At 39.4% G+C, this 25,370-nt stretch overlaps 1 protein-coding gene across 1 annotated transcript in view; it reads left to right on the top strand.

Annotated features, from left to right (window-relative positions):
- Window positions 1-2,541: 2,541 nt before the first annotated feature.
- The window catches only part of KBTBD12 (kelch repeat and BTB domain containing 12), an 83,237-nt gene continuing 60,408 nt past the window's right edge, over window positions 2,542-25,370 (top strand). Inside the window, exon 1 of the mRNA XM_083354323.1 lies at window positions 2,542-2,656. The gene's annotated coding sequence lies outside the window, so the exon portion shown is untranslated. The remainder of the gene's footprint in view (window positions 2,657-25,370) is intronic.

Below are 25,370 nucleotides of genomic sequence, written 5' to 3' on the forward strand. Positions count from 1 at the left end.
TTTCACGGTTCCTACACTTTCTACATGTTAGATTAGCAGCACCTCATCTGTTGTCCAAACCTTAGGAAGAGAGACCTGCAGACATTCTGGTTCCACCTCTTTTTCAACTGCGGCTTTAGTTGCAGCTTGCAACGAGCATGTGATGGTAGACTTAGTTCAGATCATGCCTATACAACTTCTTTGTGTTCTTGGATCCTGGAGGCCCCTTGGTTTTTGGAACAGCTCATGGAAATGAAGCAATGCAAGAGATGTTTAGAACATTTGTTGGAGGAAGACAAAGAGCGAGTTCAACTGAGCACCAGAAAAAGCCTGCATTAAAGACTACCTTTTGGCGATAAAGGATTGCAAAACATGCTTATTATAAACATGCCTTTATTGCAGATAACTATCCAGAAACCATGTTCTTGGTGACTTGGCGCCCTTCTTGGAGAACTTCACGGGGCTGTTGGGAGGATTGTGCAAAGTGTGTTATAAAACTAGTTGGATCTGCTGAGTTAGACTCCGGCTGTGCTAGTCCTGTGGAGATGAGCTGGGATGGGTCATCCTGAACTCGCAGCTCCTACTCAAAGCTATAGATATCTTAGAATACCAGTTCCACCCACAGTCTGTTTGATTTTCTATTCAATGAATAAATAATGTCTAACATGGATATATTTCTATTAATACATCCAGTGTATTCTAGATACAATAGGCATCTAGGCTTACAAAAACCAATGGGGCTTTTTTGTTAACTGATTTTACAGCTTTCAGCAAAAGCTCTAAATTTGTAAGTGCGATCAAAAACAAAAGCAACTGAAGAACTTACAAGAATCTGCAAATAAAAAATGAGGCAAAAGGATACATGGGGTGGGCGGGAGGGGTGGGGGTGGACACAGGATTCAGTTTATGTGTTTTAAACTACTATTATGAATGATGGGTGCCAGGATGGAGGCAATATAAATTAATATCAGTCTGTGAGTTTGGCTCCTAGTCATTTGCCTTTTTCGGATTTGATTCCAAAGCACACAGTGATGCGATCATGGCAGTTGTCTACAATCCTTTAACTTACCCTTGCACTTCTAGGAAAATATGTGATTGTTTTAAAGAGTTGCTACCTCATGATCCAAAACACTTTTTCATACTACTGAAGCATTGCACATCTCTAATGTGTACCCTTGACTTGTATTTCAGAGATCCAAGGGAGTAATCCACAATGAATTTCATAACTCTGGAAAATGTTCTTCGAACCGTAATCATTTTTGTTTCTACTTAAGCTGATTTTTAAAGCTTCAGTCATTCTAACCCAATATGGATATATTGCAGATCAGTGGTTCCTATAGTTAATATATATCTGTTTATATAAAGTCACTATGAAGTTACATTGACAATAAGTAAATCCGTTTATAAACATGAGGAATTAACATTACCTGATTCAGGCTTCTTGATAGCAATGCAGTCGCTAACATATCACTGAACAGGAGGGCACAAAGAGCTGCAAATTTACATGTAACAGTTGCACGTGCTAATGTATACAGCGTTGCACAAATTTAGAAATAATTACTATAATTACCGCAATTACAAATACAATAATCTCCTAATCATGGGGAAAACTACCATAAGATGACCTGTACAACTGTTCTGTCTGTCCTCTGGATGTTAACTGTTCAGGAGCAGCCTCAGTGTCTCCAATCGGTCCTTAGATTTGTTCTTCTTTAATTAGACTATTTCAAACACAGAGCTGTCTGCAGGTGGCCCTTCAAGTGGAAGACTGTCTTTTGTAAAATACTGTATGTTTCCTCTCTTGTTAGTAACTAGTAAATTTATTAAATACAGTAAGCCATTTCCAGTTTCCCAGTAAGATTTAATGCGTGCCTGTGGTGGGAAGGGAGCTGAGTTGGTTTAACATTAATGTACCTGAAGAAAATACCAATGGGACAATATATATTTTAAACAGCGACTCAGCTGCCACTCTTCTCACCCTTTCTAGATTTAGAAGTTTATATTTGCACTCAAATAAAAACAAGTACACAATTATGTAAGTCAAAGCATTAACTCAAAAATCAAATCAGGGCAAAGAAAATGGATGTGGGTGTGAAGCAGGGGCAGGGGAATCACATTCACAAGAAGTCAGGGCTCTTGGCCCTTTTGTGTTAATGCAGCAGATGGCATTTTAGCCAGTGGGAGGAGTTTGTCCAGCGGGCTCTATCAGTTGGCTGTTCTTCTTCTGTTAAGAAAAATGAGACTGCCATCTTTTGCACCGTGCCATCCTAATTCTGGCAACCGTATTGTACCATCCCTAATTTGCATTAGTTATCCCAGTCAAGTTTCTTGTTGCAGTTCTGACTGAATCTCTTTAATTTATTTCCCCAAAGCTATTTTGATAAATGCATGTCAACCCAGGCAAGAAAATCAGAAATGCCAGCCGTCAGTGAAGGTCTCACTGAGCTCCAGTGTGCCCCTGACACATGACACTATATTACAAGTCTCACACAGAGCCAAGTTAAATAATATTGAGGCAGACCTATTTATAACTCCTGGCTTTCACCAGATCCACATGAGACTCTGGCATAGAAAATACTGCTTTGCATTTGGTTTTAACCTCCGTTTGCACTGCTGTTCTCCTGTCTCATTTCCCTAAGATTCATAAACCACAAAAAAAGAAGAGAGGAAGAAACAGGTAAATATGCCTTTTTAAAAAATAATAATCAAATGATCAGGAGGCAGCTCAGGATTCACGGATGGCTGTGAAGCTGAACATTGAGTTGGGTGACTGTGTGATATTGTTATATAAGTTGGGAGTAGGAGGCATTAGGCCTTAGGAATACTTAGAGATAAGATTTTGCATCATTTTCAGGAATAAGATTGCTGTTGGCTTGCAGTGTGCCTTTACATATGGGATTCTTAGCACAAAATTATTTCATTGTACATAAATGCACATTAGCATTGCCTATAGTGTCCAGTTGCCTATAATCTGTGCCTCTAAGAGGCTGAAGAAATATTAAACTAAGGAGAACTTGTTCCCTATAGAAAAAGGTTTCAAACAAAGTAGTAAATTGGAAGGTTAGGAAATGGGCATTACTTTCACAAGTTATGCTCTGAGAAAAAAAAATCAGTCATGACCATGAAGTTATGACTATAATTGGAACCATAACCCTGCAATGTAAAGATTACAATGTAAATATGACATAGCATTAATTGCTAAATTGCTGAGAGTATAGATTGTATGAAGATTATTTAATACTGCTAAAACAATTAGAGTAACATACAAAATGGGCACCACAAATAACCACAAAATGGGTTTCTTTTTTCCCAAGATTAGTTTCAGCTGGTATTGATTGGGGTGGGATGATTATTTCCCCCCCCCTGTTTTGTGAGGTGATATAGGATTATATTCTTTCCCCCCTCCTTTTCAGCGTTGTTATGAATTGGGTAAGGTCATCAGCCAGTTTGGGTTAAGATTGGGGTTAGGGTATCATTGGTACCTTAATAATGCTCTTTATGAGTTCAACCCTGGATCATTTCAAGGTTTTATGTCAGTGCCTAGAGGTTTTGCGGATTTGGATAGAAAAAAACTGTCTTCAATTCAGTCCTCCCATGAATACAGAATAACAGAGTTGGAAGGGACCTTAGAGGTCTTCTGCTCCAACCCACTGCTCAAGCAGGAGACCCTACTATACCATTGTGGGCAAATAGCTGTCCAATCTCTTCTTTAAAACCTCCACTTATGGTGCACCCACAACTTCTGGAGACAAGCCATTCCACTGATGAATTATCCTCACTGACAGGAAATGCTAGGTTGGATCTCTCTTTGATAAACTTCTACCAAGTGGTTGTGAGTATTTGGGCCATCCAGAACTGGGGATGTTTTGTCTAACCTTGGATGGGGTAGCACTTCCCCATTTAAGAGTGGTGTACAATTTAGAGGTCTTCCTGCACTCATAGCTCTTGCTTGATGAATAAATGGCAACTGTGATCAGGAAGCTTTTGTCCAGCACTATCTGGTATATCAATTGTGCCCCTTCCTCAATTGGGAGGGCTTTCAGAAAGTCATTCATGCTCTAACCATTTCACAGCTCGGCCTTGCAATGCTCTGTACATGGAGCTGCACTTGAAGATCACCTAGAACAGGGGGGTCAAACTCAATTTCATTGAGGGCCGCATCAGCATTGCGGTTGCCCTCAGGGGGCCGGGTGGGTATGGCCAGGGTGGGCGTGGCCTACTGGGTGGGCGTGGCCAGAGTGCGTATGGCCTACTGGGTGGGCGTGGCCAGCTCTACATCGTTCGCATCAAGGGTGCCTATGGGGGCATTGGCAGGAGTGGGACAGATCTGAGGATCTCTGGCATAAGGAGGGTCTCTGGGCCAGGGCCAAGGTAGTGGGGGCCGTTCCCTCACTGTTTCCAGGATGGCTTCGCGGGCCACATGAAACCACTTCGTGGGCCGGATCCGGCCCCCGGGCCTTGTGTTTGACATGTCTGACCTAGAAGCTTCAACTGATCCAGAATGTAGCTGTGTGGACAGTGATGGGCATGCTTTGGTATGCCCATGTAACACGTTGCTTTGTGAGTTTTCTGGATTGTCAGTTTGCTTCCGCGGTGATTCTAAATGTTGGTTACCTATAAAGCCCTACATGGCATAGGGTCTGATTACAGGTAGTACTTGACTTACAACCACAATTGAGCCCAAGATTTCTCCCCAAATCTGGGTGGCCCCTGCCCTGCTGGTATTTGAAGGGCCTTGCCCAAAACTGAAATCCTTTTTAGATGATGTGGGTTTCTTTTTGCTCATATCTGGCTTCTTTTCTTTTATTCCTTCTTCTTATTTATTATTATATTGTTTTATTCATTTTAATTTTATTCTACTTGTGAACCGCTCAGTTATGGAGGTCCTGTAGTATACAAATCTCCATCGTTGAGAGAGATGGGCAGTTCATAAATGTGAAAAATAAGAATGAATGAATGAATAAATAAATACTGTAACAGTACACATTGTCAGAAATCAACGATAAAAGAATAACATTTAATACAATAATGAGTTGAAGGCAGTGTATTTCAGAAGTCACTGACTAATTTTTCCAGTATTACATAGTAGTACTGGAAAAAATAGTCAGTGGGTTCTGAAACACACCTTCACCATTGCCAAAACATACACAGATAATTCGCAACTTACTACTACAACTGAACCCAAGACAATTAGAGAAGCAAGACAGTTATTAAGTTTTGCCCCATTTTATGACCTTTCTTGCCACAATTTGTAAGAGAAAGTGTAGGAGATGACAAGGCTGAGCCTGAGGAAGGGGTCAACCCACCATCAATCTCAAGTCTCTCTGGAAAGGCCATACAACTTTTATATCATGATAAATTGACATTTATACAAAAAGCATGCTACAACTTTCTTTCTCCTATAAGGAGTGGAACTGAAAATCAAACATCAAACTGGTTTATTTACCGAAGATAGTGTATTTTCTGATATTTCCCATGAAGGCTTATCAGAAAATGCCAACACCCATCAATCTATTTCAAAATATTGGTAACATTATTTTTAATATGTCAAATACTTGCTAACATAATATCAATCAAGCTAAAGAAGGGCAGTGTAAAGCTTTTATGATTGGCAAACCATTTAGCAGACCTACGTACTTTGTAAACCCAGATTCTTTGAGGTAAAGGTCCCTCATGGGCAGCTCAACTGGTGATCACATTCATGCACTTTCTAGGCATGCTTTGTCATTGTTTTTTCCAGTTACTGATTTGCTGCATCCTGAGGCCCCATTTTGGACTTGTTGCCATTACAGATTTGAGCTGTAGCATCTACGTAGTGAATTTCTCTGCTTTTAGATGTCTGATTGCCCCTTTCTATTGGCACGTGGTTTTACTGAGCTTGTTTGGCTTGTTTGTTTTCACTTCCAAATATTTTGACAGATGATTAGACTGTCAGAATTGTGACCCAACATCTTTATAGGTTCATGAAAAAAAAATCAACTGAATGGATTAACCTTTTTTTTTAATTGGGACAGCAGCACCAGAAAAAGAGCAGTAAAAATCTATACCTGTCCTTTGGACTTTGATCCCTGTCAATAAATTTACTTTGGTGTGTCAGATCTTTGATTTGAATGAAAACCAGATCATCAAGTCTTCAAAAAGACTTAACATTTCACAACTAATCAGCTGTACTATGATTAAAAGAGTAAAACCTTAAGGAGTTTAATCATGTTTTAATGCTATGACATTGGAAATCTGTTGTGTTTGGGTTTACTCCCAAGTAAATGTAGAAAGTAATGTGGTAAAAGTAGGGAAAGGTGATCCAAAGCACAGATGAACAGGTAAGGGTCATTCATAATTTATCTATACTGGGAGGCTGGACTTCTCAAAAAGTGATTTAACTGACAATACTGGTAAACATAATTTACCAGAAAGCAAATAATCACTCAGAAAACTTTCTATTTGTGGGGCCTAAATATATTGCTGCCTAGGATGCTGAGAGCTAGTACTTTCCTATGCAACAGAGAAAACTCGGCATTATTTTTTAATCAAAATGTATTTTTGTATTTCTGAGATGATCAGCCAGGGAAAGGTTATGGGTATTTACATAAAATTGCCTCCTTATATCTATCTATCTACCTATAGTCCACACTGTAGCTACATTACAGCCAGTGTTAAAGCAGAACAAGATACTTTTCAATGGCCCAGGTCTTTCTTTTCAAGAAAGAGAGGGTACAAAGATACAGTTTAAATTAGAATGCCTCGTTGCCAAGACAGAAAGATTTATGCTTTCCAGTGTACTTTATTCATTGAAGAATTACTAGGTTTAATGTAGAGAGAGGGGGAGAGCTGATAAGATAAAATACTGTTATTTTTACTATGATAAGATAACCAAAGTGTCATTATAATTAAGAACAATGATCCCTAGGATTTATAGGTGCCAGATATACATGAGAAAAACTCTATTATTTCTCTCCTCAACCCTTCTTTACAATATTTATCACAGTAACCTAACTAACTACAAAGAACCGAAGGTGAGTTTGTAGTAAGAGATAATGATATTTAGAAGGGAGGGAGTCTGTGTGGCCAATATATAATAGCTGCATCCCATTATGCTTGGTTTCTCTTCCAGTTGATGGTTTCATCCTGGCTGCACTCACCTTAGAGATTTCTAAAAAAATGACTAGAGAGCTCAACAGTGTGTCTCTGACCAGACAATTGGAAACCTTTAATTGAAGATCACAGTTCCCTGATAGGCAGCAAGTAAATTTAATAAAAAGGGTGCTTGATGCAGTATGCATGTCTTCTGCATGCAAAGCCTGCCATCTACCATGCAGTAACCATAATGATGCTTCCCTTAAACCCAGAAGGAATACAAATTCAGAATAGCAATACGGTAAATATTTTAGGGTTTGGCCGCTGCAAAACTTTATAATTATTCTAAATAATATTTAAGTACCTTCCTGATTTTAAAGAAAATATAGGATAATAAATATTTTTTCAGTACTGTTCCAGTTTCTCATCTCCATAATTCTATGCCATTCAAGTTATTCTTGATTAACAACCACGTACTCAGCAACTGTTTGAAGTTACAAGGGCTCTGAATGAGCAGGGAGTACAACCAGTTCTTGAAGTTCCAGCTATTCCAGCAGCTTGTGGTCATATTTTATATCCCGCCTTTATTATATTATTTTTGATCTGGAGATTTGGCAATCAGCTCATGCTTATGATATTTGCAACATCCCCTGGTCACATGACCGTGATTTATGATCTACCCTGTCAGCTTCTCACAAATAAAGTCAATGGGGAAGCCAGCAGGGAATTTCTCAAGTTCCTCAGATAAGTCTCCCCCACCCATGCACCTTTCCCCAGCTCCTTTGCCTTGCACCTTGCCAGCTACCCACACACTCTTGCACACCCTCTCACAATTTGCTCCATGCCTCTCCAGCCACTTGCATACCTCATGCTCATACCACACCTTTCCAGCCACACAAGCACTCTTGGGCACCCATCCTAAGCCCTGCTACACTCACAAGGCACCTCCCTAGCCACTTGTGCACTCTCTCCCCTATGGCAGCAGCCACCCCAAGCTCCAAGCTTATTTGTGCTCACGTCTTCATGACCACCCATGTGTCCCCTCACTCCTTCTCTCATCCGGTAGCAGCCACTTCTGTGACTGCCAGCCTGCTTACAAGCTGCCTGAGTTTTGCAACATGTGATTCCCACTGACTTTGAATATTGGAAGCTAGGAGGAAGTTTCAAGAAGGTGCTTGCTTAACAACCCATGGTCCTTGTTTAATGACAACAAGGGGGGCTACAAATGCTTCCAGTTCCCCATTGCTGTTGCAACTCAACTTATGTAGGATAGTATTATGTAGGATTAGAAATGCAGAGTGATTGTTTTTCCTTTCTACAGTGAAGCAAAAGAAAGAGAACAGCATCTTTTATAATTATATATTAGTGTGTTCCATAACAATAGCGCTTTTCCAGAGCCATACAACAAGACTGATATAATCTGACAAAGGAAAAATATTGCTGTTTGATGGATGAACTTTTTATGATTAAGGGGAAAGTATTGGTTTTACTCCAATTTCCTCTTCTTTGTTTTTATTTAATCACATACAGTTCTATGCTCTGTTGTTTCTCTTTCACCACAATGTCAATAAATGCAGAGTGGGATGATCTAAAGCCAACACACGTGTGATTGCACAGGATTCCCTACAGACCAATATGCATCCAGCTGTTAGGAGATGTGTGGGTGGTTCATAATGACATCATAGGATCCCTGGTAATTCTATAAATCGTTCATTAACTACAGCTATCAATGCGCCTGAGGCAAAACCTCCAGAGACCTGAGAAAAAGTTTAAAATTAAATTATGCTGATGTACTTTAAAAAGAGGGATGATGCCCTAAGAAAATAAACTGAGGATGGAAGACAACCCATCTTTTTCCTCCCAACAGCCAAGAGGAAGAAGCAAGCAAGATGTGCAAATGGCAGGAATTAGTGCTGGGAATGAGTAGGAACAAAAGGCAGAATCTAACTGTCATCTTGCAAAAATAAAAAAAAACTGTGATGTTGTGGTTTCTTCTAGAAAACTGATGTTGATGTGTGGGAATGTAAACAGCCTGTGTAAATGTGTAAATAAACCTCATATCACAAAACTGCAATGTTGGTAATGACCTACAAAGCCCTACACGGCATGGGTCCGGAATACCTTAGGGAGCACCTGCGGCCGGCATCAACTTCCCTCCACCCAGTTCGCTCCCACAGAGAGGGCCTCCTCAGGGTGCCACCGGTCAGAGAATGTCGACTGGTGGCCCCCAGGAGGAGGCCGTTCTCTGTGGGCGAGCCGGATTTATGGAACCATCTTCTGGTTGAGCTCCGGATGGCGCCCGACCTCCGCTCCTTCCGGCGCGATCTAAAGACTTACCTCTTCGAACAAGCTGGCCTGGCCTGATGGGATGGGGTTGGGTTTTATTAATGTGTTTTAACTTATTTTAATGTGTTTTAACTTATTGTAAGAATTGTGGGCATTTTGTTTAATCTCTTTTAATTTTTGTATTTTGTCTTTTAACATATACTGCCCTGTTCACCGCCCTGAGTCCTTCGGGAGAAGGGCGGTATACAAATAAAATTAATAATAATAATAATAATAATAATAATAATAATAATAATAATAATAATAATAATAATAATAATAATAATCTCTTATACAGGGAGAAGTACTAGAATCTGTGAACTTCTCATATGGAAATGAACTGCTTGAATATCTTATACAGGTAGTTCTCGACTTAGAACAGATCACTTAGTGACTGTTCAAGGTTATAATGGCACTGAAAAAAAAGTGACATGACCGTTTTTCACACTTACGACCATTGCAGCATCCCCTTGGTCACGTGATTTAAACACATCTCAGTACATCACAGAATCAAAAACAAATTTCTTGGTTAGTGTTCTCGAACCCCAGATGTACTTCTGTTATCATAGTCACTGACTTAAAAGAGTTTGCTTAGTGAGTGTTCTAAGTTACAACATCACTGAAAAGAGTATTTCACGCTTATGACTGTTGCAGCATCCCCATGGTCCTGTGGCTTACATTTGGTTCGTGTTTAGGATGGTTGCAGTGTCCCGGGGTGACGTGATCACCTTTTGAAACTTTTCTTTACTCAGGAATTAAAGTGTTGAGTAAATAAGGGTAAGTCTGTTAAATAGGCCCACACGGAATTGTAATTATAAACAATTATTTTTGTATTTCTCCACATGGTTTGAGTATTTCCTAGCATTTAGGCACAACAGATATACTGGATGCTCTTAGTGCACAATTGCTAGAATTTTGTTAAAGAATATGAAAACATGCTGTGTTAACTACACCAATAATTACTAAATTTAAGCCAGAATTACTGAAGGGAAACAAAATTAACATTGTCAAGATTAAAAAAGGCAACCAACAGATGCAATGAAAAGAAGCTTGTAGTCTGTACTTTTTTCCTGTGTATTCAGAGTTTAATGCTATTTCTATTATTTACAGAAACCTACTACAGATTTAATAGGCTATTTAAAATTTAGCAATTAGACAAATTATAGAATTGGAGCAGAACTGCAGGTTAAATACAACTGACACAGCTTCATAATCTATTGTTAATTTTATTAAATATTTCATTAGACGGAGAGAAGGATTTTTATTATGCATTCTGGCACTGTACTATATTCACATGTGAATAAATTATTAATTTATCAAAGAAAATCCAAAACAAATTTAGAAGAAATGTATACAGCTAGTCTGCACAAAGCCAAGTGTCCTTTTCTGTCCTTTGTTTATTACAATTGTGAAGAAATAAGACATCTGGGTTAATGCTAGCACAATTTGGATTATTATAAAGAGCAGCCTAAGAACGTGTATTTTAAAATAAAGCTTCTGCTCACAGACACACATTGCTAATACACAAAGTACATACAGAAACAGAGCATACAATATGCCATCAAGACTTGGAAAGGATTTGAAGGTAGGGCATCAGATGTAAATACTAGGTCAGCCTTTCAGAACCAAACAGCCTCTTGAAGAAAATAGCAATAGCACTTAGACTTATATACCGATTCAGTGTTTTACAGCCCTCTCTAAGTGGTTTACAGAGTCAGCATATTGCCCCCAATAATCTGGGTCCTCCTTTTACTGACCTCGGAAAGATGGAGTCAACCTTGAGCCGGTGAGAATCGAACTGCTGGCAGTTGGCAGAATTAGCCTGCAATACTGCTTTTTAAAACTACTGAAGTTTATACCGAATCTCAGCCACTAATGCAGTCACTCACTCCACAAGGAAGAGCAGCCAATAAAACTGAAACTGTGGTGGGAAGGGTATGAAATCTTAGTAGAAAAGGATATGGATAGAAGCAATTCAAGACAGACCCCTCAAAAATGTGGGCAAGACTAAGGAAGCAAGAATTTCCCAGATTTCAGTTCAGGTATTCTTAATGCTAAATTCAGAATTTGGGAAAGGGCAATAGGAATTTCCCACTCTTTTTTATACTAAGTTAACGAAGGCAGAGCTTCTTTACTATAATATGCTTTCCCCAGATTTCTGCCTACCTAGGCTGAATTGCCATTTATAAGATTACTGACTTACCCACTGCTACATTTGCCATTCCTTTCTCAATCTTCCACAACTTCTCCCATTAAGAAACAATCCTTTCACAACCAAAGTATGCTCCAAAGAAAAAAAACACACCCTACCACGATTCTATCACACATCTGTTTCCATGTCCTTGAAGGTGCCAACATGCAGTAAAATGTTGCAAAGAATGTTTTTATTGTATATATGCATATGGTGGGAGTTGGTGTGCTTTTCAAGACCTTTTGTTTGACATTGTACTGAAAGTAAGGATTAGAACTCCTCTGAATTTGGCAATAGTTTCTATCTTTCCTTGCAACAGCTATGTTGTAGCCTCTCAAGAGGAAGGCTTTTGCAAACCACCAAAGACTTGTAGACGAACATCTGGTTAATCTGTTTGGGTGGGTGGGGGATAATGTTTAAAACTTTTAAACTTCTTTTTTTACAAATGGAAGAGGAAAGGCTACTCATTATTTCAGGAGCTCAATGAATTTAAGCGATTGGGAACTTTAAAGTGAATGAGGATTGATTTATTCTGCTATTGGGTATCCTGGACTGAGCAAAGGTGGATTGAAAGTGCTGGCTATAAAAAAGAAGTGGATATTATAAGCTTTTGCTTGCAAGATTCAGATTTAAAAGCTCATGTGTTCTTCTATTCCTTGTGTCAGTGGTCTGCAAGGATGAGAAACACCCTTGAACTTAAAAGTGGATTGGAAATTATCTTGTGACTCATCAACCACACCATTCTTACAAAAAAATAGATTAGCCCAAACTTATTGTGCTATTAATAGAAGAAGCATAGAAATAAAAAATAAAATTAAGACACTCATTAGAAGTCAGTGGCTGGCAGATTTCTGGTTTTGCGTCGTGGTGAGATGGGACGCAGGAAGGCAGAGCTCTGCCTTCCATGCCTGATTTCGCCCTGCTAGAGGTCCTGAAAAGAGCCTAAATTCACCCCAAAGAGGCGATGAAGAAGAAGTGGTGCCTTGTCGATCACAGAGAGATGGAGGTCTCTCCATTCAGTTCAAGGAAAGCCCTCTAAATCAGCAGGGGAAAGACGGCTGGCCATTAGCTGCTGACAACCAAAGAACAAATGCATTAATTAGCACACCATAAATAGCATGTTTGGACTGGGTGAGGATATTGATCCTTTCTTTACTATTTTACAACTGAATTTCCTTGGAAAGGCTCCCAAGAAGCTTAAAAACTCCAGATGTGAATGGAAGCGGTGTTTTAAATTTTTAATGGGGAACAGAAATGTACAATACTGAAATGAAAGTAATACAAAGCTACAATTTTGATAAATCTGAGTACTGAGATAAATTGTTAAGATTTTCTCTTTGGGAAAAAATTATTGAGGTGAAATATAAGAAATATAAGAAATCAACCCTTTGTTTTAAGAGTGGAAAATAGACTTTGAATAACATCTAGTGGTGGTTTTGAGTGCAGCACTATAACTAGAACCTTGGCTGCTTGGTGAATTTCAGCTTAAGGGAGAACAGCTGGCAACAAAGGAATATATTTTGGCATATCTACGTTCTTGGACTTTAAATACCTACTGAGCCTGGACTTTTAATCTCAAGAGCTAGTGGAGAGAAAGAAAAAATTGACTTTTGAGTATGTCTGGCTGCAGGGAGGTTGAACATTTTGAACACTTGGAACATTGTGGATTACAACCTTGCCTGACTGATAATTTTCAGGATACTTGAGATAAAAAATTACTATAAAATAATGCTATTAGGTCTGGATTATAAAGGCTATACATAAAGACCAGAAAACGAGAGGAAATTTTGTTCCATTCTTACTGAGACTGGTGATATAGAGGATTTCTAGGAATGATGCCTCAAGAAAAAACAAATACCTTTCAGAAGGAAATATTCTCTATGCTACAGCAAATTCAGCAAAAATTATTGCACACAGAGGACATAAAAAAGAAAGAATAATGAGGCTAAAGCAGGGCTTTTCAACCAGTGGTACAGGTACCACCTGTGGTACATTGGTACCTGGCAGGTGGTACACGACCATCCTAGAAAAGTGGTAGTGGCAGAGGGGAATGAGCTGAACTGGTGGCAGCACTGCACAAGCCTGAACGAGAGATGGCTGGAGCTGCAGGATCAGCGCTTTTTCGGGGCTGTCAGGGCTCAGTGGAAGCACCAGGTTCAGCGCCAGACTCCAACTGGAGCTTGGCGCTGATCCTGGTGCTTCTGCTAAACCCAGAAGAAGCGCCAATCAGCTGGAATGTTGCAGTATCCCCAGGGTCATGTGATTTACATTCAGATGCTTGTCAACTGATTCATATTTATGACAGTCACTGTGTCCCAGGGTCATAAAGAGCCTTGGTGGCAAGAAAGGTTGTAAAATGGGGCAAAACTCACTTAACAAATGTCTTGCTTAACAACAGAAATTTCAGGCTTAATTGTGGTTATAAATTGAGGATTACTTGTAATATTCTTTTTTGGTATTTTAACAGCCTTGGTGGAGCAGTGGGCTAATGCCTCCTTAAGTAACACCAGCTGCCTGCAATTAGTGCAGGTTCGCGTCCCACCAGGCTCAAGGTTGACTCAGCCTTCCATCCTTCCGAGGTAGGTAAAATGAGGACCCAGATTGTTGGGGGCAATTAAGCTGACTTTGTAATAATGCTGCTTGGGGTGTGTGTGAAAGCCCTAATAAGCAGGCATATACATAGAATGAAGGCTACTGCTAAGCTTGTAAGCCGCCCTGAGTCTTCGGAGAAGGGCGGGATATAAATGGAATTAAAATAAAATAAAATAAAAATGTGAAGTGACCAAAACCTGCTGCAACCACCCAGCAGATGGGGGGAATAAAAACCAACCCCCCCACCCTCGCTGCCAATCCTCAACAGAAATCCTCACAGTAATGAAAACCTCGGACAGGAGACAGAGCGCCGCCGGGCGGGCAGGCAGGCAGGTGTCTTGCTCAGCTCTGCCTTGGGGGGCACTTTTTTCAGTGCCATTGTAACTTCGAACAGCCACTAAGCAAACTGTTGTAAGTCAAGGACTACCTGTACTTCATCACTTTTTTCCTTTTTTTTTTTTTGGTCATCAAGTTTTTGACACCTTGCTAGGCGACTGGTGGTACTCGGATGTCGCCATATCCTAAAAGTGGTAAAATTGAAAAGATTGAAAAGCCCTGATATAAAGGACCAAATCACCAAATTGAGGCTACAACTCCCAGAAAATGACTTCAAAGTATGAACAAATAAAATAGAAATCAGAGGGTGAAGCAGAAGAAATAGATCTAGAGATGGAGGATATAGGAGAAGGGAAATATGGACTGCCATACACAAATAAAATACTTCAAGACCTACCTATAACAATGAAAATACAAAAGACCCTTTACTTCTTTCTCCAAAATACACCTGATGACAAGGAAGAAGATTCTAGAAAATGGAACAAAGAACGGGCAGGGGAAATGTCTAGGGAATGTGGATGGGTGAAGTTCCCCCCCAAAAATACTCTACCTAAATTGTCTTTCTCATGCCAAGCAGCTTGCATAAAAATAGAAAGAAAATTCTTCGGCGATTTATTTATTATTATTATTATTATTATTATTATTATTATTATTATTATTATTATTATTATTTATTATTATTATTATTATTTATTGAACTTATATACCGCCCTTCTCCCGTGGGATCTGGTCTGGAAAGCTGCTTGGCAAAGAAAGAAACCGAGTTTTACTTAAAAAACAGAGAACTTGATCTGATATCAACTGGGAGACAAATTCTGTAGCAAGTGGAAGATCTAACAGATTCCTGACAAACCTAGCAGACAACTTTCTCTCCCAAAAAGTACAGAAGGGAACTAGGGGATTAGCCATATTGGGTTTAATTCTCACTAACAGAGATGAAATGATAGAAAGTGTCAAAGCCACAGGAACCTTGGGGGGAAGTGGTCATGAAATATTGGAATTCAACATGGAAGCACAAGCAATAGAATACAGCCAAACTAGAGTCTTGGACTTTAAAAGAGTTAATTTCAATAAACTTAGAGAGACCTTGGGAAGAATTCCATGGATGAGAATCCTAAAGGGGAAAACAACTCAAGAAGCTTGGGAAATTTTAAAAAGTGAGATAATAAAGGCCCAGTCTAGCACAATACCAACAAAGAAGAAAAATAACAGTTTTCAAAAGAAACCAGCATGGCTGCATAAAGAACTCTCTGATAAACTGAAAGATAAAAAGGACAAGTATAAGAAGTGGAAAGAGGGGCACATAACTAAGGCAGAATATCAGCAAACAGCCCGTGCCTGCAAAGATGAAGTGAGAGAAGCTAAGGCTCAAAATGAACTAAGACTTGCGACCAAAGTCAAAAATAACAAAAAAAAACTTCTTTCAACATATAAGAAACAAGAAAAAAGTTAAGGAAATGATTGGTCCATTAGTGGGAGAAAGTGGCAAGAAGGTGACAAGCAACAGGGAGAAAGCAGAACTAGTTAACTCGTTTTTTGCATCTGTCTTTACACAAAGGGAAAAAACAGTCCAACCTACCAAAACCAGTGCCATAAATAACAGAATAGAAACGCAAGTTAAGATAGGTAAGAAAATGGTAAGTGAGCACCTGTCCAGCCTAGACGAGTTCAAATCACCAGGACCAGATGGATTACACCCCAAGGTTCTCAAAGAACTGGCAGACGTGATCTCAGAACCACTGAACTATATTTTTCAAAGATCCTGGCGCACTGGGGAACTACCAGAGGACTGGAAGAGAGCTGATGTAGTTCCCATATTCAAAAAAGGGGAAAAAATAGATCCAGGGAACTACAGACCTATCAGCCTGACCTCAATACCTTGGAAGATTCTGGAAAAGATAATCAAACAACAAATCAGCGAACACCTTGATGCGAACAAAGTTATCACTAAAAGCCAACATGGGCTTGTCAAAAACAGATCATGCCAGACAAATCTTATTGCATTCTTTGACCAAGTGACAAAACTAGTGGACCAGAGGAATGCTGTAGATATAATTTACTTGGATTTCAGTAAGGCATTTGATAAAGTAGATCACAACATACTACTTGATAAGTAGTGGGTTAGATAGCATCACCACCATATGGATTCGTAGCTGTCTGACAGGCCATACTCAGCGTACTCAATGGAACTGCATCTACATGGAAGGAAGTGTGTAGTGGGGTGCCCCAGGGCTCTGTTCTGGGCCCAGTGCTGTTCAACATCTTCATCAGTGATTTGGATGAGGGGATAGATGGGGAACTCATCAAATTTGCAGACGACACCAAGCTGGCAGGAATAGCCAATACTCCAGAAGATAGCCTTAAGATACAGGAGGATCTGGACAGACTCGAACACTGGGCACTATCTAACAAAATGAAATTCAATTGTGAAAAAAGTAAGGTTCTACATTTAGGCAGGAAAAATCAAATGCACAGGTATAGTATAGGTGGTACCTTGCTCAATAGTAGCCACTGTGTGAGAGATCTCGGAGTCCTAGTGGACAATCACTTCAATATGAGCCAGCAGTGTGCTGCAGCTGCCAAAAAAGCCAACACAGTGGTAGGCTGCATTAACAGAGGGATAGAATCAAGATTTGCGTGAAGTACTAATACCACTTTACAATGCCTTGGTAAGGCCACACCTGGAATACTGCATCCAGTTTTGGTCACCATGATGTAAAAAAGATGTCGAGACTCTAGAAAGAGTACAGAGAAGAGCAACAAAGATGATTGGGGGACTGGAGGCTAAAACATGTAGGGAACAGTTGCTGGAATTGGGTATGTGTAGTTTAACGAAGAGAAGGGTGAGGGGTGACATGATAGTAGTGTTCCAATATCTCAGGGGCTGCCACAAAGAAGAGGGAGTCAAGCTATTCTCCAAAGCACCTGAAAGCAGGACAAGAAGCAACGGATGGAAACTAGTCAAGGAGAGAAGCAACCTAGAACTAAGGAGAAACTTCCTGACAGTTAGAACAATTAATCAGTGGAACAATCTGCCTCCAGAAGTGGTGAATGCTCCAACACTGGAAGTTTTAAAGAAGAGATTGGCCAGCCACTTGTCTGAAATGGTATAGGGTTTCCTGCCTGAGCAGTGGGTTGGACTAGATGACCTCCAAGGTCCCTTCCAACTTATTATTATTATTATTATTATTATTATTATTATTATTATTATTATTATTATTATTATTATTATTATTATTATTATTATTATTATTAATCTATCAGAGGGGGCACTATCTGTTTAATATACTTGTTTGGATATGGTTAAAAAAACGGATGACCCTTAGATATAACTATATTTTTATAATGGAAGGTATGATTTAAAATTAAAATAGCATTTTTTTTCTTTTTTTGATATGGGAAATTTGAAAATAAGAGGATTGGTATGAATATTTTTTTTACCTGTATAAATGTAATTAACATTTTGACTTCCGGTGGCTCCGCGGCGACGGAGGGAGCCTTCCCGGGCTGCCCGCGGCTCAGCTGGTGTTTTTTCGCCCGAAACAGCGCCGATCAGCTGTTCGGGCGAATCTGAAGCCCCCTCCTCGGGAGAAGAGGAGGGGGTGAGCCCCCAGGTGGGGGTTGAGTTCTCCGGGGCCGCCTGAGCTTGGAGCTTGGGCGGCTGAAGGATTGAACTCCCCCGTAGCCTGGGCTGCTCCCAGCTGGCTAGCGTCTCTGCTCCGGACTTCATGGAGCAGAGCCAGGCGTCTGCGACCATCCCTGCTTGAAGGAGAGACTATGAAAGGGAAAGAGCAGGCAGAGCAGTACAAGAGGGAAAGATGAAGAGATGAAGAAGATTTTATTTTACTCTCAAGCTTGATGGACTTTGCTTAAAACTTAAAGTGAAAGTGCGTCACAATTGTAAGTAAAAGATGGCGGCTAAACCTCCCCCTAGAACTTTTCGGAGTGCTGGAAATTCTCCGGTGCAACAACAATCATTGCTGCAGGCGTTGCATTCTCCTGATGTATTGACATCGAAGGATCTTGAAAAACATACCCAGTTAATTTTGGAGTCAATGGGTGTTAAATTTCTACAGATGGAGGAGAAATTGGAGAAATTGGAGCAGAGAATGGAAGAAAGGATGGAACAGAAACTTAGAGAAATGAAGGTAGACATTTTGTCCTCAGTGCAAAAAGTTGCTAAATGTGTGGAGGTGCTGGATGATCAAGTGCAAGATTTGATTCAAAAGAATGCTTTATTAGAAGCAAAAGTATTGGAAATTGAAGATTTAAAAGACAAAATCGACAGTGAACAGAGCTTGGCCCAATTTTACCAGATGCAGTTTGCTGTGAGAATTAGAGGCCTAAAAGAGAATATTAAGGAAGATTTAAAGCAGCTGGTTTCTGAGGCTTTTGAGGGAGTATTGAACCATCCAGCATCTGAATTAAAACAAGGTATGGACAAAGTGTTTCGTGTGAATTCGTGGATTGCTAAACAGAGAAAGTTGCCTAGAGATGTGGTGGTTTATTTTGTAAAAAGGGAAATTAGAGATGAAGTTATACAAGCTGCCTACGATACCAAAGTTGTGATTGCTGGTCAACAAGTTTTGGTTCTAAAAGAAATTCCTCCAAAGATTTTAAAGAGAAGGAAGGATTTTATATTTCTTGTGCAAGAGCTCAAGCAAAGAGATATAAGGTTCAGATGGGAGATCCCAGCTGGGTTGAGCTTCATGTATGATGGCAAAAGGTACTGTTTGAGTAATGTGAAGCAAGCGCATGATTTTTATAATAATGTCTTGAAAGTAACCCCATCAACACTTCTGGAAGCTGCAGAGGGATCTGGAGAAGGAGAACATCAAGAGGATGAAGATGCACAGATAGACGAGAAGGGTACAGGAGGAGTTCAAGCTGCAACTCTTTTGGATGATCTTAGAGAACAGAGGGTGACGCGTGCTGCCTTAAAACGCTCAAAAAAGGAAAAAAAATAAGACCAGTAGAAATCTATGGAACTTCCACAAAATATTTATAGTTAAGTGGTAGTTGTGTTTTTAAAAAAAAAAAAAAAAAAAGTTTTGGGATGCTATGTATGGTAATAGATTTTTTTTTTTTTAATTTGGAATTAATGGACAACTTACTACAGAGGAAGAGGAAGAAAGTTTTGTGGGTTAATGTGGGTTAATTTGTGTAAGAACTATTTATTAATGTGCAAATGAGAATATGTTAAGGTAATAGTGAATTGTGGAAGAACATAGATGGGAATGATGCTAGTTTTCTTTTATTTTAGTTTTTTATATATATTTAGTATTATTAAGGATTGGTTTACTATATACAAGCTAGAGAGTGATGGATTTTAGAGTTTATAATTGTTAGTATATGATTGTTTATGATTGCCTTTTAGATATATACCTTGTATTTTGCTCTGGGAAGTCGGGGGGGGGGGAGGGGGGAGGAGGGGAAGTGGAGGGGGGGAGGTAGGGGAGGGAGGAGGGGGAGGGGGAGGGGGGGAGATAGGGGGGAGGTAGGGAGGGGAGGAGGGAGGGGGAAGGGGGGTTTTTTTAAAGGAAAATTGTATTTTATAAAACTTTTCAATAAAAAAAAAACATTGAGAAAATCATAACTGACAAAGATACTTTAAATTTTGATGGGAACAAACTTTAATAAGAGCACAAAAAACAGGATATTGACTTATGAATTGATATTATTGTTACTTCAATAATATTAGTAAAATATGATGAAGATGTCTATATCTAATTTTGTATACATCAATAGTATTAAACATTGTAATTGTTTAATGAGGGGAAAAGGGGAAAAATATGGGGAAGAAAGGAAGATGAAGGAAAAAAATACTGGATTGTGCAGTACTGAACAGATTTATATTGAAGAAGTTAATGTTAAATATGTGCACCCAGACAACATGTTCTTTACTAGCTTTAAAGATTGTAATTTTAAAAAATTAATAAAACTTATAAAAATCAGTGGCTTGCTTCCTTATCAATTTAAATTTAACAGAAAGTTGTTTTATCATTTTTTTCAAATAGAAATTCCTTTCATTTATGCAAGTCATCTACTAATGGACTTGAGATATATTGATAGCACGGGTAAAATAGATAATAATGCAGTAAATAAACATAACAATGACAATAATTCCATAGTGAATCCCCAAATGCTTTCCAGAAAAGTAGGGTTCTTTTTTTTCTGCAGAGAAGGCTATTCCATAGGAGAAGCCCCCAGACATGATGCCTGCAGTTATATCCACTCATATTATACCTCTTAATAATTTGGAACTCTAAGCAGTCTCCGCTGCTGTCTGACCATGAAAAAATGAATTGCTGCTGTAATGTATTGGCCTTAACTGCTGTAATCAGTTGAATGATTGCTTAACGGCTGAGTTGTTTGAAACCCAGACTGCTTGTCTCCAGGACTGTTAACTGTGTTTTTGCCTGGGAATTAATGCTTTAATTCTATTGGTTGCCGCCTAGTGGCACCCACTGAGCAGAACCGGCAAACGGCTTCGTTTTCCAGCCCTGCAGAACCTGCCCCCCAAATGGACTTTGGCTTGGGTCTACTGGTACAGGCCAGCCAAAGGGACTCGGGTCGACCCGAATCAAGCGGGTCTCAAAGTCCTGGTTTACCCAGCCTGGCAGGCGAGCTGGTAGACCGGGAACCTCCAGCAGCTTTGAGACATTCCCAATGGATGCGAAGGCCGCCTAAGTATTTACAGGACTATGTCAAGCATTTGAGATTATGAACTATCTAGGGCAGGGGTTAGCAACCTGAAAAATTGAAAGAGCCACTCGGAACCAGTTCCCTCACAAAAGGAAAAACTGGGAGCCACAAAAAAATGTGTGCGCATGCGTGTACATGCACACATGCGCAGAACAGGGTTTGACTGAAGAGTGGAGCCAAGGCGAAATATGCACCTACCCTGCATATTTTTTTTAATCCCATTTATATCCCGCCCTTCTCCGAAGACTCAGGGCGGCTTACAATCTAAGCACAAATCAAATGTGCTTAGCAATAGCCTTCATTCTATGTATATGCCTGCTTATTAGGGCTTTCGCCCCCCCCCAAGTGGCATTATTACAAAATCAGCTTATTGCCCCCAGCAATCTGGGTCCTCATTTTACCTACCTCGGAAGGATGGAAGGCTGAGTCAACCTTGAGCCTGGTGGGATGCGAACCTGCAATAATTGCAGACAGCTGGTGTTACTTAAGGAGGCATTAGCCCACTGCTCCGCCAAGGCTCTATTTGAATTGATTGGTTGAAATTTTTTAGTCCCACTTTTTTTTTTGGACTGCACATGGCAGAGGACTGGGAGCCGCAGGAGATGGCTGAAAGAGCCGCATGCGGCTCCGGAGCTGTGGGTTGCAGACCTGTGATCTAGGGGGAAGGGGTGTAATATATTGGCCTTAATTGCTGTATTCAGTTGAGTGATTGCTTAACGGCTGCATTGTTTGAAACCCAGACTGCTTGTCTCCAGGACTGTTAACTGTGTTTTTGCACGGGAATTAATGCTTTAATTCTATTGGTTGCCGCCTAGTGGCAATCCGTATAAATAGTAGTTTAGCAGCAGTTAGTGCTACTTCTGTTGTTACTGAATAAACATGTTGCTGTTTCACCACTCTGCCTCGTTCAATGCCTCACCGAACCGAAAACTTAACAGCTGCAAATATTGTATCTCTACAAACCAATCTATAATTCAAGAAAATGAAAAGATAATGGAACTCAAATATTCTTTCTATATTGAAATTGTCTATCTTAATTAAAGGTAATTCACTTTCCAAAGTTAAAGACAGCTATTTCTAATAAACTTAGCATTTCAAAAAAGACAAATGGTAACTAATATTTCCAATGGTATTCCCAGATGGGTATTATTAGAAAGAATATTCACAGACAGATTTGAAAATTGAATGACAGCTATGCAAAATACATGATTAAAAGTAGAAACATAAACAGAAATATAAGAAGATGATAAATTTCTTTTGAAAATAAAACAATGAAATTTCCTAATAATTCAGTTTCATTTGTTTAAATCAAATAATTCATAAAAACAATGTACTTACAATATTGTAAAACAAAAACCTTGCATATACTAAGCCTACACGTTTCCAGTTATTGCTGATTAGATGATGTTACAGAATAAACCTCTTTATAGTCCTAACTTTGTAATACTGTTCACCAATATCAGATATGAGATTTTAATTCTGATATGATATTAGTCATGGATTTCACCCATTTTACCAAATCACAAAAGCAAATGTCCCCCTTTTTTTAGAACTGTACTACTGTTCTGTCCATAGAACTACTGTCTTTGTAAATTAATCTATCCTATAAATAGAATATCACATCAAATCTTAGAGTTGCAGTATTTCAAAACAGTCATCTATACTTTAGTGATATTATTATTAGACTACCTGAATTGCATTCCTCACACAGTGATCCCTGAAGACAGTGCAGAAGCTTCAGCTGGTATAAAAATGCAGCAAAGAGGCTGCTACACACTGCATAATCCGGGGATCATATTCTCTTTGTGCTACACTGTTTTAAACTTTTAAATCTCATCATAGCTTCAAAGCCGATTACCCAAGACGGCCTATCTCAACTTTAACCTCCCCAGGCTTCAAGATCAACAAGAAAGGCCCACTTAAACCTTTTCAAAGGCCTATTTGTTGCCAGCACAAGTGAAGGGCTCCAAGCCGTGGAACAGGCTCCTTTGAGAACGGCTCTTAGCACTCCCTCTTCCCACTGTCAGGGAAGTAATTAAGACTTTCCTCTTCTGCTAGGCCTTTTTGATTATATGTTTGTTAAAATCGTAACAACAAGAACCAATCCACTGGAGAGCCAGTTTGGTGTAGTGGTGAAGGTGCTGACCTAGATATCAGGAGCTGGTAAGACTTCTTTTAGGCAGCTGGATGACTTTGGGCCGATTCCTCTCTCTCTCATCCCAACCTACCTCACAGGGTTGTTGTCGTGGGATAAAAAGAAGGCAGGAGGATTAGCCTTGAGTTATATAAAAATATAGAATTAAAATGTAGTATAATCATCATCTCACCCAGCCATCGAATCATTTTCTTGAGCCTGCCCTTTTTGCTTGCTGATTGGGGATCAGAGAGGGAAAGCTAAGAGGAAATTTGTGGGTCCCTCGCTGGCAGGACGACAGCCTCGCTGAAGACATTTCCCCCAAGGATTGTGAGTACAGGAAGCAATGGAGTCATGTATCCATCCTTTTAAGATGGCAGCAATAGCTGTCTCTCAATATATGCCAAAGTTGTAATGAAAAAGCCTTTAACATGGGTGGCGCTCCGCTTTAACAAATAATCTGTGTCTTACAATTTGTGGCCAGCATGCCTAATGAGACTAGAATTTCAGAACAGATTAACTGGAGGCTAGCTTTATGGTGTGACCTTGTAAAACATCCAGCGTTGTGGCAGAAGAAAGATCTGTCTCTAATGTTTAGACCGGGTCATTGAAGTGAATAGATCACTAAACCACTGCAAGTGATATATGCTCAAGGCAGGGTGCAAGTTGCCAGGAGTATTTTAGGATGAGGCGCAGAAGGAATATTGCAATCTTACTGTTCTTAACACTGTACAAGCCTGCCTTTCTGCAGGAAGTTGAGCTCACATCTTTGCAAGTGTTTGGTCTCCCATGGCAACCTATATGTCCAGGAATAAAATAGTATGTTTTACTTATCCCCAATTCAGCCTTTCTGATAAACTATTAGGATCTAACAAGGAGAGATGGTGTTCTTTCCTGCCCCCCACTTTGTGTTCCCTGTGAACTGTTAGAGTCGCATCTCTACCTAGGCAGCTCCGTCAAACCAGGTTGTCTGCTGCTTTTGTTCTTAGCGTTTATCCCACTTGCTTGCAGTATCTGCTTGTTTTTGCATTGTGCTTACCTCATCCTCACCGCAAAGCTATCAATGCATGATGCAATGAGGGTTTTTGTTTTCCCGCTGGCTTGTTGCAGATGGAGAGCACAGTGAGCTTTCATGCAAAAGGGAAGACTAGAAGTCAGGCTTTCCTGCTCTTAGTTCGGCATCTAAACCCATATGCCATGCTGGCTTCTTCAGATCAGAATATCTATAGTAATTCAAAATGTTATTACAATGTTATCTCAGTGGGAGTCTTCTATGCATCAAGAGTTGTTTGAGAATCATATCCAGGCTTTGATGAGGGGGAATGGAATCTAGTAATGCTCCTCTTTTAATGTTGAAAACATTGTTAACTAGAGGAAATATGTTCTTGTGAAAAGCTTAATGTGGGATTTTAACAGATGGATTACTCAGATAACAGCATTGGTGTTCATCTATGTGTACAGCATAGAATTGGTGATTGGATTCTCAAAAGATTCTTATTGGACTGTTTAAAGAAAGTTACAGCATCATTTAATTACATTGGATTGTATGTAAGAATTTTGGTGGATAAAGATTGCAAAGTTTCTTTTATTAACCTTTTAATATTATTTAAACATTACAATGTATTCAACATTGTATGAATTATTAGCATATATATAAAATGGATATTGTGTATGTCATTGTAGATATTATAGTACCATTAGAAATTAGGCAGAAATATTAAATATAAACCTGCTGCAGTATCAAAATATTCTTTGGTATTAAGCTTTGTAGTGGAAAATACACTATATTCTTCATAATTATTGTTCAGTTGGAAAATAAAGTCATTCATTCATTCCACAGCTTTTGTAACCCATTCCAAGCCACAAACACTGGGTGGCATATAATAGAATAAAAATGTTAAATTAAAAAACAAAGGAAGACAATACAGTTAATTTAAAAATGGTAGCTATTATATACTGTGTTCGTCGCTTGATTGACGAGACGAGGCAAGTGAGTTCAGCAAGAATCATTCTTTATTTGCTTACAGGAACTGA

This window comes from Vipera ursinii (assembly GCF_947247035.1).
Source record: "Vipera ursinii genome assembly, chromosome: 2".
Classification (NCBI taxonomy): domain Eukaryota; kingdom Metazoa; phylum Chordata; class Lepidosauria; order Squamata; family Viperidae; genus Vipera; species Vipera ursinii.